This window comes from Lepisosteus oculatus, chromosome 14 (genome assembly GCF_040954835.1).
Source record: "Lepisosteus oculatus isolate fLepOcu1 chromosome 14, fLepOcu1.hap2, whole genome shotgun sequence".
Taxonomy (NCBI): Eukaryota; Metazoa; Chordata; class Actinopteri; order Semionotiformes; family Lepisosteidae; genus Lepisosteus; species Lepisosteus oculatus.
The window spans coordinates 30,036,514-30,052,947 of record NC_090709.1 but is presented as its reverse complement, the minus strand read 5'-3'; the positions used below and the strand labels follow the sequence as shown (position 1 = coordinate 30,052,947).

At 37.6% G+C, this 16,434-nt stretch overlaps 1 non-coding gene across 1 annotated transcript; it reads right to left on the bottom strand.

The window, feature by feature from the left end:
- Positions 1 to 3,260: 3,260 nt before the first annotated feature.
- trnaa-ugc (transfer RNA alanine (anticodon UGC)) lies at positions 3,261 to 3,332 on the bottom strand. The gene has a single exon. It is a non-coding gene; the product is annotated as a tRNA-Ala (tRNA).
- Positions 3,333 to 16,434: the final 13,102 nt, after the last annotated feature.

Genomic DNA, 16,434 nt, shown 5'->3' with positions numbered 1-16,434 from the left:
CACGGCCGGTCTTGTACCGCAATCAAATACAGAGCCCGCAGGGGGCAGTAGGCTCGCAAATATAGCTCAGTGTGTATATAATGAAGAAGCAGAGGTTAGTTTCTTATCTGCGCGTTACAGGGTCTTATGCAACTCGTACCAACAGCTGGGATTTGATCCCTGCACGGGCTATTAGTTGAAAGGCCATTGTAAATGACGTGTAAGAGATTTATAGATAGATACTTTATTGATCCCGTGAGGGGAATTAATCAAGCTTATCCAGCTGGCTTTTATGTTTCACACTAAATTGCGATCTTGAAACCAAAATAGTTAGAAATATGGAACACAACCGTTGTTCCCCAAGAAGGAAAGCTGTTTAACACTGATGTCACACCTTTTTAATCAACCCAGATTGTGAAGACAACTCTGCCCTGTCAAAAGAAAATGTTGCACAAAAGTTGGAAAGCACACTCTGAATCCATCTGTACTGTATATTTGATTTCCGCAAACCGTTCAAGGCTGCTTGGTGCTTCGCAAGCAAGTCATTTAACTTCATTTTAATATGGATGTAACCATAAATGTTCTTAAGCATGTTGTACTTTTGTCGTACTTTTTAAAACATTTTAACTGAGGACGCACGACAACTATTATACCTTGTGATACATGCAAGACATCTGTAAACGAAGATGTAATTACAGTCAACTTGGCAATTAACAGAAAACCACAATTTGTATAATATTATTTCTCTATGTCGATGATCAGTTGAAGGATTTGAAGAAACGATATAATATTATTCCTCGATATCGATGATCAGTTGAAGGATTTAAGGAAACAGCAGCGATAGAAGGTGATTTTAGTTTTGAACCCATCTTTACACCTCAATAATCCATGTGCCTCGAAAAGAGAAAAGACAGGCATGTTTTGAGTCTCATAATGATCATCTTCTTGATCCAAAGAAATGTATAAATTTGATTCCTTCCGTAGTATTTTGGATTTTCTTACGAAGATCTCACGAAGTATTGCCAGGATCTATATTTAGCGTTCTGTAGTGATAACACAGCTGATATTGATTGAGTAGAAATCTATGATGTATAGACAACTTTATCTGAAGCGAGAAATCCAAGAATGCTACTTATGAAGTGTTAGGATTCATACCAAGATATACTTTTTGTTTTCAACCCAAAATGCTGCTATTGCATTACACATTATGTGAACATTACCAGTTTTGGTAGCTTCTCTGCGCGAAACTAATTATCAAAACTGAAACTAATTACAAAATTACTTAAGATCAACCATGACAAAAAATTATAAATCAGGACTAATATTAATATCAACTCATATTACTACAGAAGAAAAGATTTGACTGAAATATTAATAATACTATGCAAGCCTAAAAAGTAGAACAATTCAATTTATATAACTTTTATTTTTTTTATATTTTGAGAAATGGGCTCACACACCGGAAGACACTAACGTTTCTCTTCGTTAGAGTATGTGAATAACAGTTTAACCCAAAATGTTTGGAGTCCAGAGGGAGGACTCGCTCGCTGAATGATCTCTCAAGAAATCCCTGGTGAGATTCAAAAGGTGTTTTTTTCAACAGCTACGAAAAGTTTGATGATCTTCTCTGGATTTTCTGAATATGACGTTAAATTAGTTCAAATCAGTTGGTAGTTAACAAAACTAAATGCTTTGGAGGTACATTTAAAACAGCAGAGCAACACTGTAGCACTTCGAGTGTGCCTGAGTTTAATTGTGTAAACCTGTCTCTCTATGAACACGACCAAAGAGTTCTCACTCAACAGAAGACTGCGATGTGAGCACAGTAATATAAAGCACCTGGAGATGCGGGGGATTGAATGGATTGTTATATGCTTTAAGTGATGGCTGTACACACAGAAAAAAACGACAGTACTGATGATTTTTTTTTTTTAGTTGAAGCACAGATTCTTTCCAAGATAATGGATAAAGGCAACCCAGTGGATACTCTAGTAGAATGTGGAAGACCGTTCACCTTTGTAACCAACGCAACCACAGGAACAACGTCAAGAAGCAAAATCAATTCCCCATTTATATTTGACATGTGTGGTATGTTTTGTGACTGCTTGATGTAAACCCTATGATCTCTTTTGTACTTGGACAAGTTATTTCTGATGGAGCGCTATCCGCAAATATTTAATAAGCTTTACCCCTGCCGATGATTCGGCGTGAAGTATCACAGACAACTGCTTTCACAGACAAAAACAGCTCACCACCACAGCCAATATTAAATGTAGTTGCTGGCACACTACAATGTGCACTGGCTCATAAGTGATTTCGGCAGACGTTGCGCCCTACGTAAAGCTGAAAGTGCCAAAGAGCATTTCTGTTGAGAAAACATTTTTTTCTGCATTGATGTTAAGCTTAGGGAGCCTGTCTTTTTGAAATTCTTTCTCTAAACACCGTCTGCATCCTCCAGAGAGACTAACAAATATTTTTTTTGAGAAAATGTCTCACACATCAGAAGACACTAACATTTATCTACGTTAGAGTATGTGAATAACAGTTTAACTGAAAAAGCTGTAATTGTGATTTTGCAAAAATTCAATAAATTGTCCACCAACAGTAAGAAATTATTAAGAAAGTAAGAAATTGTTTTATTTAATAAACTATAAGACATGAAGAGAGTTTACAGGTTATATCCTTCGCTTTGTCAATTAACTTAAGTGTTCAGGATCCAAGCTCGTGTGTGGATGATTGTGTTTCTTGAATCTCTTTAATCATCAAATGTTGTTGTTTAGTCCATCAGTTTATTCTCGGGTTGTACCATAGATATTTTATACACTCGATACTTTTCATGCTCTTTTGCCTTTTCCTTCACATACGGAAAAAGTTCAAGGTGTTCTTGTTGCTGTGCTCCACACCTACACGAAAGCACATGTAACAGTACAGGACACACAGTGAGGAATTCGCACAGCTTTCAGCTCAGTGCGGAGTCCAGAGGGAGGACTTGCTCGCTGAATGATCTCTCAAGAAATCCTTAGTGAGATTCAACAGTTGTTTTCTTCAACAGCCACTAAAAGTCTGATGACCTTCTCTGGATTTTCTGAATATGACGTTAAATTAGTTCAAATCATTTGGTAGTTAACAGAACTAAATGCTTTGGAGGTACATTTTAAACAGCAGAGCTACACTGTAGCAATTTTGTAGAGTGTAATTGTGTAAACCTGTCTCTCTATGAACACGAGCAAAGAGTTCTCACTCAACAGAAGATTGCGATGTGAGCACAATAATAAGACACCTGGAAATGCTGGGGATTGAACCCGGGACCTCATACATGCAAAGCATGCACTCTACCACTGAGCTACATCCCCTAGGGTGCAGGTGGTGGAACTGACGTAAAGATGTGCATATGTTCACTGAACACAATCCACCCTTCACGAAGAATGCCTGCAGTTTCCCACTTTCGTGTTTCTTCTACTACAAAGTAAATTCATGGGAATGAAGAAATAAGGAAGGGAAAATAATCGCATTGAAGCTTCCAGAGACTGGGCAAAATGAATAATGTATTTTTATATCCAGTCACATGGGCGACTGGTTGATTCTTCAACAGGGGAGTGCGTTTTTTTACCTCCTTACTCGACTGTCTTTCAATGATGTTTTCTTTGAAATCTTTTTGCATCTTTTAAGTGCTCGCGATTAAATTACGCATAGAAAAACAGCAGTACAGTTGATGTTCATGGACGGATGCACACAACTCCAGTTTTTTCATTGCAATTGAGTTCAGAGCTTGAGCTGATCTCCAAAAAACACTGTTTTGGGTAAGTTGTCGAAATTCGCATGAGGCTGCAGACAACTTACTCAAAGTGTTTTCTATAGCTTTCAGGTGCAGTTCATTTATATTGTAACGCTTCCCGACTGGAGGCTCGAACCCGGGACTTCCGCGTCTCTCTGCAGCGACCTAGCCCCGTGAGCTAAAGAGAGATCTCTCCACAGCCCAGTAGCTGTGGTCCTGCTATCACAGGGAAGAGCGGTGACGTCACCCGCTCTGGTACGCCGGCTCTTACACACACTGCTTGTCGGCCGTAAGCGTTACACTCTCCCCCGCTTAAATCACCGTCCCCGGTGAAGGGCTATCCCACCCCGCTCTGACACCAATGTTACGCAAAGGGGGCTCAGGCGGGCGCCCTTGCCGCATCTGGTCGGCCCAAAGTATAGGTTGCTCGAACCCGAGACTTCCGCATCTTTCTGCAGCGACCTAGCCCCGTGAGCCAAAGAGAGATCTCTCTACAGCCCAGTAGCTGTGGTCCTGCTATCACAGGGAAGGGCGGTGACGTCACCCGCTCTGGTACGCCGGCTCTTACACACTGCTTGTCGGCCGTAAGCGTTACAATATAAAGGAATGTAAGTGGTATAAACGCAACAAGCCAGACGGCAGTTGAACCTCTAATTTTCTGACGCGAGGCCTGACGCGTTATTCATTACGCCACTGATACTGGTATTGTAGGGCTAAAAAAACACGTTTTCTACATTTGTGTCTGTTTAAAAATCACTCTAAAAAAGACAAAGGGTTTGTGTGTCGCGCTAAAATTCCGCTTCATTTTGAATGCAAATAAAAACCGTTTTGTTCCAAGAAATCATAAATTTGTCCCATCCTTCATACTATACTTCTCTCTTGTAGTGGTAAAGCATTTTGATTTAAACTGAACAATATATGAAGGTTTCATCTATACACTTACACATAATAAGTATACGAATAAATACTGGGAAGAAGCCGCAGCTCAGGTATTAGAGAGATTTAAAATCGGATCGGAGGATTTAGAGTCCAGAGTGCTAACCGACAGCTGACACAGGTCTTTTATAGAACCGTTTTGATTTCCTCTACTTTGTCCCCGTGACGTCATTGTCCTGCTCGCAGCCGAGCCCGACACACGTCTGGTTTTTGTCGCTGGGCGCACACCCTGCGGTCCATGCGGGTCCTAATACCCCCAGTACAATGACGGGGATACTAAACTGTAAACAGGTGCCGTCCTTCGGCTGAGACGTAAAACTGAGGTCCTGACTCTCTGTCAGCATTCAGGAGAATGGTGGTGGTTGAGGGGAGTCCCCATTACCTGTAAAGCGCATTGAGTGGAGTATCCAGGACAGCGCTATATAAGTGTAAGCAATAATGATGATGATGATTATTATTATAATGTAAAATCCAATAAAAAAATCAATATTTGATTCAAAATAGATTAATGTAAAAACTGATAAAGCTAATGCTTTTTTCAGGGCTATATCTACTTTTTTTTTTTCAAAAAGCGAAGTCTGTCGCAATTGTGAAAGTTAGAGAATGTGTACCAGCGGGTGCCTTAATATCGCGAGCGTCAGTCTCGCCCGTAGCTGCGAGAAGGTTTAAAGCGCCCAAGTGATCTGTCTTTCGTCAAAGTAATTGCCGGAACAGTAAAACGCAGAGCACCATCCAGCAGCTGTAAACGATATTCGGGGAAGAGCTGATTCTGTTTTCAGCACAGGCAGTGAGAATGAGCTCAGTCCGGCTCCCAGCAGAATCCATCCTGGTTTGGTTACAGTGCGTCTGAGGCTCTTTGGATCGTAACGTTAAAAAAAAAACAATTGCTCACATCGTGTGACTTCCACGACAGGAAGGAAAGATATCACTTAAAAAATCAGTACTGAAGATTTGGGACCTGGGCCTCAATTTGATCAAATTATTAAAATAATAATGATCAAAATATCAGATTGTGTTTCTGCAACATTTCGTGCACAGTACGCCATTTTTATCTAAAACAGTCACAACGAGGGCTTTACACGCAGTCTGGGGTATTTTCCCCTTTTATATTTTTGCCACTTTATATCGAACCTGTTATACTCCCAGAAGTGCACAGTAGCTTTTACTTAATAAAAATGTACAATTCACCGCTAGTATAAACAGATGTGTGCCGTGTTTGCCTTTGTAAGCATTTGTTTAAAAATAAGTTCACAATACGATAAAAACACAGAAAGCACAAACTTTATAATACAACGATACAAAATCAATACCAAATCATTATGCCAATTATCCTTTGAAAACAGAGAACACCTTTATATCTACAAAAAAAACTTGACATTTGTATGTATTTTTGAATTACAAAGCAGACAGTGTAGTCCCTTAATACAAAGATCAGATCTTGGCCAAAACAAGACAATCAGACGTGGGCTGAATTCGGAACAGGAGCCTCTGCTTCGTCGTTTATTGAGCTTTTGATCAATGTCTGAATGAAACAGATTCGCTCTTTTAACTTTTTGATTAAAGTACACAAAAAGCACCTTTCTTCGAGCCAGAATCGAACCAGCAACCTAAGGATTCCCCGTTGAATCCACACTCCTCCGTTCTACCAACTGAGCTATCGAAGGGATAACAGACATTGCTCTCTTGCATACTGCCCAATGTAGTGAAATGTTCCGGGTGATTTAAATCCCACTCGACATCAAGTTTCCAACTCGTTTCCTTAGTCTTGTTTACCTTGAATTTAAGCTACGAACCAGGATTCTACTGTATAAACTTCCAGGGATATTACAAAATGTTTGATGGGGCATCAATCATTCCAGGCAGAAATTGACTCCTTTTTTTTCTCGAGGGATCATATTAAACATTTCATTAGTATCGAGAGGAGGATCACCATGAGACACAAAACAGTTTCTGTCTTTATTAGAAAGTAGCGTTTGTCCTACATTAATAATATTTTCGTGAAAATACAGAAGTTGTAAATTTTAAAATTTATATTTGAATCGAAATGTGGTTTTGAGTTAAATATTAGCGTGTTCATGTAATTAGTTTGTGTTTGTCATTACTATATATATATTGCTATGTTACTAGAATTTGTAACTGAAGTTTACTAGTTGTGTTTTTCATGATGATTAGACATTTGTTGATTACAATATTGTATATAATGTATAATTTGAACTATATATTTTTCAGGTGTGAATAATTGTATATTTTAAGAATAAATTTCTAAAACAAATCATTGGCTTTATTTACTTGTTTCTACACCTATAAAATTCTTTCTTTGATGTATAATAGACCTTTATATATGTACAATAGTCCTCTAAATGTATCCGTATAATAGAACTCCAACCATTTATGTATAATAAACATATAATCATAGATGTCTAATTGACGTATAACGATACACGTATATTAGAATTTCATTCTAGACCAGTTACGGAGCACATTTACACGTCTGGTATGCGTTTAATAGTCGTACTGTATATTCTACATCTTTTGCCCACTGGGATGTGCCGATTTTAATTTAGCAAACCAAGATACACATTTTCTAATGCAGCCTTAATTACAAGACAGTTTGTTTCTCGAAAATGTAAAAAAGAGAAAAACGAGTATATACTGTATGAATGACAATCTTTCAAAGCTGAAGATTTTACTTTTGAAAAATTTACATCTTATGTATGCAGATGCATTCGCTGGTTTTAGAACTTTGGTGTGCTTCCTGAATCATTTTCAGTGTTATAAACTGGGTGTGGAGGTAGCGATCACTTTGTAAAGCAGTTGATAGGCTGGAGCTGTTCAGACTACGCCTGTTATTTCTCAAATGCTTCCATCATTTTTCGTTTACACTACGACGCGAGTACAGTATGTACAGATGCAGCCATTCAAAATGCGCGGTAAAAACCCGCGGTACGGTAACCTACCCACAAGCCACCGCGGGGCACCGGAGCATACCGCAGGGCAAGTGATTGGCTGGCCAAAATGACCGACAGGGGCACTCGTGGTGCATTGGTTGGTAGTGCAAAGATTTAATCATTTAATGTCTTTACTGTGCACATTTTAATCCGCTTAGTTTTGAATATTTATATGGATTTTACCACTAAAGGGAAATTTTAGTAGCTGAGCATAAAAAGAAGAGGAGCATAACGCATCTGAAGGTCATAAACGATATTAATTTAAAACATTACTGTATGTATGTAAACTGTACTGTGTATGGCTGGTCTTGGTAGTTTAAAGAAAAAATACACACCAGTCTTCCATTTCTCCCTAAACATTTTAAGCATGAAAGTTTTATGAAACGGTACCCAAATATGCGATTGCTGTATAGAATGAATTTTAATTAAAAAAAAATATTTAACACGAACATTAAGCTGTTTACATGTTCCGCCTGAGAACAGTCACCCGTTGCTACCCAACGCAGAATGGTGATTGGCTGACACCATCTGACACCCCTCTGATTGGAGAAAAAAGACGTGCTGGTTTGCTATACCAGGAAGAGGATTTCTTTCAATTCTAAACGTGTATTTTAAAAGTTTAAGAAGTAAAAACCTTACAGCGTACACAGATTTCTAAACTGATCAGGATCGTTATCTTTGTCTTATGCATAATAATGTTCACCGCTCTGTCCAGCAAATTAATAATAAACTTTATTTTATATAGCTTTTTAAACGAATAAGTAATTAGATTGCTCATAAACCTAATCACTTGCTTTTTCTTTTTGTTTAAGCTCAGATTTCAACTATAGATCGTATTATTAATAACCATAATAACAACCAACCAACAAAAACAACCATATAAACATAATACCAACCAAAAACATAGATAACAACCACAATACAAAATCAAATAATCAAACCATTTTACACTCGCAAAGTCCTCCAATTATCATAATCCCGCCCCTTATGCAAAACCAAACCTTCCTCCCATCCCAGTTTATCCTGTTTATCATAAACAAAATCCACCTCAATTTTCAACATAAAGCATTACACAAAATCAATACCTCAACACTCCATACTCAACAACGATAATTCACAAACAGCCAGAACATGTAACTACACATTCCCAAACATACCTACTTTCCATAGCCCCGCCCCTTATGCAAAACCAACATCCCTCCCCTGTTCTCTCTCTCCCCTGGCGGTTGTAATTGTTTTTATTTTCAAATAAATTTTAGCAAAGTCATGTATTTTAAAAATCTTAAGATTTTTCTATTTATGTCTTTATTTAGTGGTTTCATTAGTGACAAAGGCTAAACTTTCTTGGAAAAATGTCTTTTATGTAAACCATGTTTGCTATTAATTCATTCAGGGCTAAAATATGTTCATTGTCTTCTAATGAAAGAAGGGTTCTTTTCGCCGTAGTCGGGAGCCTAGCCTTTAACTAGTAAGTACTGTATTTACTGGGTTTTTGAGGGGGGGGTGTCTTTCGCTGGAAATCTCGCCTCCTACTTTGAAAATACCCGTGAAACCGGTTCAATTCGTCACAGCCAGCACTCCTGCAGAGAGTTGGGTTGTACTTGCAGTGCATACAGTACACGCGTTATGCTCTTCGTTAATGTCTGTGAAGTTTTATTTAATCTCTGAGCCATACTGATTCTTCTGGAAGCCAGTTTCCGCCAGGGAGTAAAAAAAAAACACACTATGGTATTCTCTCCAATGCAGTGCAGTTAAAAACATACCTCTGATGCTGCTCCTAAATGAATATCGTTTATGACCATCAGAAGCTTTATGCTCCTTTTCTTTTTTCCAGTGGATTGAACAGGGAGAGGCATTTCATGATGTACTTTTCACTGATGAAACAACAGTGGCTCTGGAACAGTTTTCAACCAAGTCGTTTTATAAAAAGGGGAGATATGTACACGTTACTGAAGCTAAAAGTTTAGCCTTTGTCACTAATGTAAACACTAAATAAAGACATATAGAAATCCCATTTTTAGGATCAGAGTCTTACATGTGGTTATTTCGAAAACGTTTGTACGTGCTCCTTCTTACCATGTTACTGTTTACCGTTACTGACCATATTAAGTTTAAGTGCCTGTGGGCACTTTTCCTGTCCGTGGGGGGTGGACCGTCTTTCATTAGAAGGTTAGTCTGTTCTACTCTGAGAATGTAGAGGCGGTGGGAAGTGCCCGCGGTCATTTAATTAGTATTAAAATCTTAGTTATCTTTCTAGTTCACAGGTTTGCATGCATAATTTAATTTTGAAAGCCACTGAGACATCAGGTACTACTGTTGTATTTATGAAAAAGAAACAAAACAAAAAACATACTAACAACTGTGCCATCCTACTCCTTAGTTAATACATTTTATTCATAAACAGTTAACATTGTTAGCAAAATATTTTGAATTATATTTAACCCTATTTTTTCTTTAGTTTTGTATTTAACTTATTATATGATAGTCAGACTTAATGTATATTAATGTATATTTGAACAATGAAAATATATTTTTACAAGATTTTACATTAAGCACTTAAAATTAATATGGTTAATAATAGTAAACTGTAACATGCTGTTACAAGATCGGTTAACTGCGAAGAAAATCCTTTCAGAGAAAATGTTTCAGGTGTGAAGAACAAACCTGTTCCCACACACCCTGCCCCCACTACCATTAGAATATACACAAACATTTTAGCGTTTCATTCTGAGCAGAAGACCCTCACACCTGAAGAGTGCTGGCTGTGACGAATTAAACCGGTTTTACAGGTTTCAATCACAGATTGGGACTCAGTAAAGTAACACACAGCGCCACTGGATTTGATAATACTGTACCTAACCAAAATCCGCAATATGGAAACAGAACCTAATTGTTGATAGATGATGTACTCGTAACATTTTTTCAAGACGAACTACAACATTTAAAAAATGACTTGTATGTACTTGATATCTCTAATCAATCCACGGGTTCCAGCACAAAACGAAACTAAAACGCATACCGTTCAGCGCTTCTTATTAGTTGCTCAAAAGTAATTTGACCGTATGAAATGCATAATATAAACCTAGAAACATATACGTGAGCAGTACTTAAGCACTGTAGTATCGGTGTTAAGACATACCTCTCAAATACTGTAAATCAAGTTAAAAATATCTCAAGACCGATTCTGGTCGTAATGAAACCATGTTTCGTGTATGTTTTCTTTTTCATCTTGAAATAACTCATTTCTAAATACCTTTTTCACTGTTAACATCTTGTAGCAACTTTGCGACAAAATATACACTCTGACAGTTCATCCTGCTACCAACATTAAATAAAACAAATCTTAAGATTTCTATATTTATGTCTTTATTTAGTGGTTTCATTCGAAGCTTACAATGTTTAGGGAGAAATGGAATACTGGTGTGTATTTTTTTCTTTAAAGTACCGAGACCAGCCATATACTGTATGTTTATGTTAAGATTTCCCTTCAGTGGTAAAATTAGATATGAATATTCAATACTTAAACGGGCACAGTTAAGACATTAAATATACATATACATATTGTATACAGTACAGTTTGCATACGGTAATATGTTTATGTTACGCGATTAAAAAATAAATAAATAAAACTGGAAGGTCCAGCACCACCATTATGTTTATATGGTTGTTTTTGTTGGTTGGTTGTTATTATGGTTATTAATAATACGATCTATAGTTGAAATCTGAGCCTAAATAAAAAGAAAAAGCAAGTGATTAGGTTTATGAGCAATCTAATTACTTATTCGTTTAAAAAGCTATATAAAATAAAGTTTATTATTAATTTGCTGGACAGAGCGGTGAACATTATTATGCATAAGACAAAGATAAAGATCCTGATCAGTTTAGAAATCTGTGTACGCTGTAAGGTTTTTACTTCTTAAACTTTTAAAATACACGTTTAGAATTGAAAGAAATCCTCTTCCTGGTATAGCACACCAGCACGTCTTTTTTCTTCAATCAGAGGGGTGTCAGATGGTGTCAGCCAATCACCATTCTGCGTTGGGTAGCAACGGGTGACTGTTCTCAGGCGGAACATGTAAACAGCTTAATGTTCGTGTTAAATATTTTTTTTAAATTCAATTAAACGGGCACAGTTAAGACATTAAATATACATATACACACTGTATACAGTACAGTTTGCATACGGTAATATGTTTATGTTACACGATTAAAAAATAAATAAATAAAACTGAAAAGTCCAGCACCAGCTGGATTCGAACACACAACCTGCCAGCTGGTAGTCACGCACCTAGACCAGTAGGCTACAAGACAGCTCGCATGATCAGGCAGGCGAAACAGCCTTACACAGTCCTGCCGCAGTACACGGATATAATCATACCGTTATTAAATTCTTTAGATACGCGATTCCATATTATATTCCTTTTTAATCAAATTCTAAAAGTATGCTTGTTGACTCCGGTATCACGTTAGTTAAAGACTTCGAAGCTTACAATGTTTAGGGAGAAATGGAATACCGGTGTGTATTTTTCCTTGTGATATTTTAAGCTCTAGTTGAATGATAGGTGTCGCATTTTAAATCATTTTCGTAGCTAGAAATTATGAAACGCCCTGTTAAAAGCAAGGAAGTTTTTATGCCCCGTTGAAGTAAAACAAAATGCCTGACAAAGTATGGCTTGGACAGATTCCAAGTGCTTGTACAAATGTGCTAAAGAAATTATACTTTGAGTATACAGCTTGTCCAAAGTCATCCATTATCAATACTATTAGTAATATCTTCAGTAAAGGCTTTGATGCATAAATATTTCTGATGAAGGTAGGTTGTGTACTTCTGTCCAACTGAGCAATCTTGCTTTCATAATATATACCAACATTTTAATGACTGATGATTAACATGCTGTAATACACAGTTCAAAATTAAAGGCTCAAATGCTGTACATGAGAGGTTAAGCTCCCCCTGGCGGTTTTACAAGGCGACGCCGGATAGTTAGTCACGTGACACACGTGACAACGCGTGATACTGCGTGATACTGTGACACGCCCACCGCGGTATGCCGCGAAATACCTCACCCATTTTGAATGGCTGCATCTGTACATGTGTTTGATTTTCGTTTCACTGATACTCATTGAAGATTTGGGAATTAACGACGAAAGAATCAGTTGCCTTGGAAAGCAGAAGGTTTGGTTCTCAACGATATTGAAGACACGCCCATGTAGAGCAGTGTGTGATGATTTGTACTTTGAAAGACCAAGTGCTCAAAGTGACGTCTGCGTTTACCGTTGAGACTTTTCATCTCGGGCGCACTTTTAGAAATCAAAGATAGAGCAGTTTTGTTGAATCACTCTGCAGCCACTGTCAGCAGAGTGGTGCAGTGGAAGCGTGCTGGGCCCATAACCCAGAGGTCAATGGATCGAAACCATCTTCTGCTATGTACATTTTATGCACGATTGATAAGCACACCATCAGTTTAATGAAGTGCATTAAAACTGATTTTTTCTCTCGTGTGTATGCAAGCTTCACACTTACAGTACTCTTTCATCTTTACCAATAGCAAATGCCCAAATGTATCTTCGGTTGTTCTGCGATCTTTCATAGTTTCCTCAATTCCTTCAAATGAACATCCATATCAAAGCAATTATGTATATATATATTACAATTAAGGTACATATTAAAAATATCAACACACATTTGTATAATGCTCATTTAATGATTGTCAAGGATTGTCAAGTTCTCCAAAAATCTGTGTTCTAATTTTAAAATATTTTTGCTAAGGATACAATGGGTGTAGAAATGAATTCTCCCAACAGCCAGTTAAAGAAAAATTCCACACGTGAAGATGGTTTTCTTGGACATTGACTTAGGTACTTAATTGTTTACTTGTTGTAGTTCCACACGAGTAAAACACGAGGATTTCCTGCAACATTCAAGAGGGTTTGCGAAGAAATCCCTTCAATTTTTAGCGGAGATTTTGTTTACATCATCACAATTTGAAGTGCGTCCCTGAGTGCGTTTGACCCACCAGCCCTTTATTTAACAGTTGCACAGGGACACATTCCCATTGCTTTTCACAACTCACATGTTTGTAGTTAAAGAAAATAAAATACTGTCATTTTCCTGCCAGCTGGCAGTATTTCTTCTGCACTGACCAAGAGTAACCAAGAACTTCATTTAATCTTTCGCAGGCTGTAATCTACAGAAAAGGAAGTGAATACTTGTATTAAGCTAAATCAAGCCGACGGAGATGCACTGCTGTTGTTTTTCTCCACTTTTCGTTAAAAGGAGAAAAAATCACTGGCATTTTTTGGAAGCATTTCTTCTGTCCTGAGAAGCAAGATTTGTATTTTATCTTTCAGAAGTTGTATGAATTTCTTGAAGTTCAGAAACAACTTGTTCCATAAAAGAAATGAACACTTGCTTCAAAGTAAATCAAGACGTATGTCTCTCTCGCTGTGTGTGCTTTTATCTGCCCATCTCTCTCTCCTCTTCTTTCTGGCAGTCTGTGCAGAGTATCTGAAGGGGATGTAACACCACTTGGCAAAGAAGAAAAATTCTCAGAGACAGAATAAAAAAATCATTATTCTCTTTTCAGTCAGATTCACAGCTCAGACTCACACTCAGACAGAAGCTCAACTCCGTACTGCTCTCTATCCTCACAATCCAGAACCAGAACATATTCAGGCAATCAATGCTGCTACATGAACAATATCAGACAGAACAGCCTGGACTCAGGTCACATCTCCCCCTTTTCTCCTTTCTCCCAGCCCTCTTAGAGACATAAAAGAGCTCCTGGTTCTCCTCTCTGTGAACTGGGCTCAGGGCTCACTCATCTGGCAGCTGTGGGCTCTGTTCCAGGGCAGAAGCAAGAAGTTTCTATTAACCCTTTCCAGGACTTCCAGCCCTTCAGTATTACTTTCTTTACTGTATATCAGCCTCCAAACATGTTTTTTAAGTGTTTTATAACACAAGTGAGTGTGGAATTATCTTTGTATTTATGTAATAAACACCAGTATTGACACTCTGATCAGTATATTGATTATTAGTAGCCAAAGGCAGATGGTCGTAACTACAATAGTGACCAGTTGACCAGTCTGTAGCTCTGAGCAGTGCTCTGGTGATTCTACACCAGCCCTGGGATTCAGCTGCTCTCACAAGTGTCTCACAGTCTTATAAATGTACAATTAGATGAAGTCTTGTAACAGTTATACAGTTAATTTAAATCATCAGACTACCTATAGAGCTGAGAGCTGGGTGAAAATAAAACCAGGATACACATTTTAATGAGTACATGATTACATGAGTCTAATCCTCCTGGCTTCTACATGTATACTCTGATGATTCGTGTAAAACCCTTAAAAGCGCTTATTTCAGGGACTCGTGTTCATTCTCTACTGCTCCACACGGGTATGCTTTGTAACACATTAATCTGTGAAGTAAACTATTTTTTTTCTGTTTAATGAATTTCATTCCTCCGTTTGTCTCTCTCCTTCTCCAAGTGTTATAAATCACCTCTCTTCACAGCCCGGTTTAGTTTTTTTGGAGATGTTATATTTGTATGAAAAGCCCTCCGGGCTCCGGACAGGAGTCTCCTCCAGCAGAGATGCGCTATTTAAAAAAAATAAAAATAAACGTATAGAATTTACAAATATAACTTCAACCAGAGGATCAGAAACAGGTACAAGAGAAAAAAACATACCGAAAAAAAACATTTAACCACCAGTAATGAAGTAAATTATGTGATCAAATTGTATTTTTACATATATCATGTTTTCCTTGCTCAGTTGTTTATAGAACTTAAATAGTGTTTCAACATGCATGCGTTTCCTGTATAAAATAAAAATCAGCACTCACTTTTTTACATAACAAAAAAAAACGCTTTTCTTTTTTAAACATTTCAAGTACCTCTGGCATTCAAAAAAAGACACAAAAGCAGCAGAGACGCGCTCTGCTCTGTCAGAATTAGCGCTGTGACGTCACAGACACCAGCCGGAGCGCCGGGATCAGAGAGAGAAAGAGCGCGGGAGGCGCACGGAGCGCACGGAGAAGAGTTATTGATCACTTATCTATCGACAACCAATTATTTCAACTGAAGAACCGTAGAAAAATCGATTAACTTCACCGATTGGTGAGTACTGATCCTTTTCTTGATCCTGTTTGAATATCTAGAAAACAGTTAATAAAGACTGTATCGACCAATTACCATAGTGCATTTAGGGTTAATAATGTTCAAACCGAAATTAAACAATGATTATTCATATTATTATTTAGGTAACTGTATCCTAGAGCTAGAAAATGCTATTTCAAGTTAATAAATGTATGTAAGTAGCAGTTTAAATGCATTTTTCCAGTGTTTATAAATCATAAGAATGGTAACCACGGCGACAGGCGCCCCGTCACTGCACGCGTCTAAGTGTCTCGCATTTGTCACAGAGAGCGGTGTGACGTCACGGGTAGCAACTAATACTAATATCAGTGTCTTCATGTTAATATTAGTGAGAGTACAACTGGAAGTTTTAATGCTAGTGTTCATGTGAGTATTAATGACAGTAGCACTACTGATTGTTTTAGTTTTAATGTTCATATTCATGTTAATATTAATTCTAATTATAGTGTTACTGTTTGAGTATTAACACTAGTAGTAATGTTAGTTTTAGTAACAGCATTACTGTTATTATTAGTAGTTTGTGTCAGTGTTAGTGATAGTGTTACTGTGGTAGTATTAGTAGTATTTATATTTGTGTTAGTTATTGTGTATCTGTAGATAAGTGTGTTTGTGGTATCTGTGCGTGTGTAGGTGCATG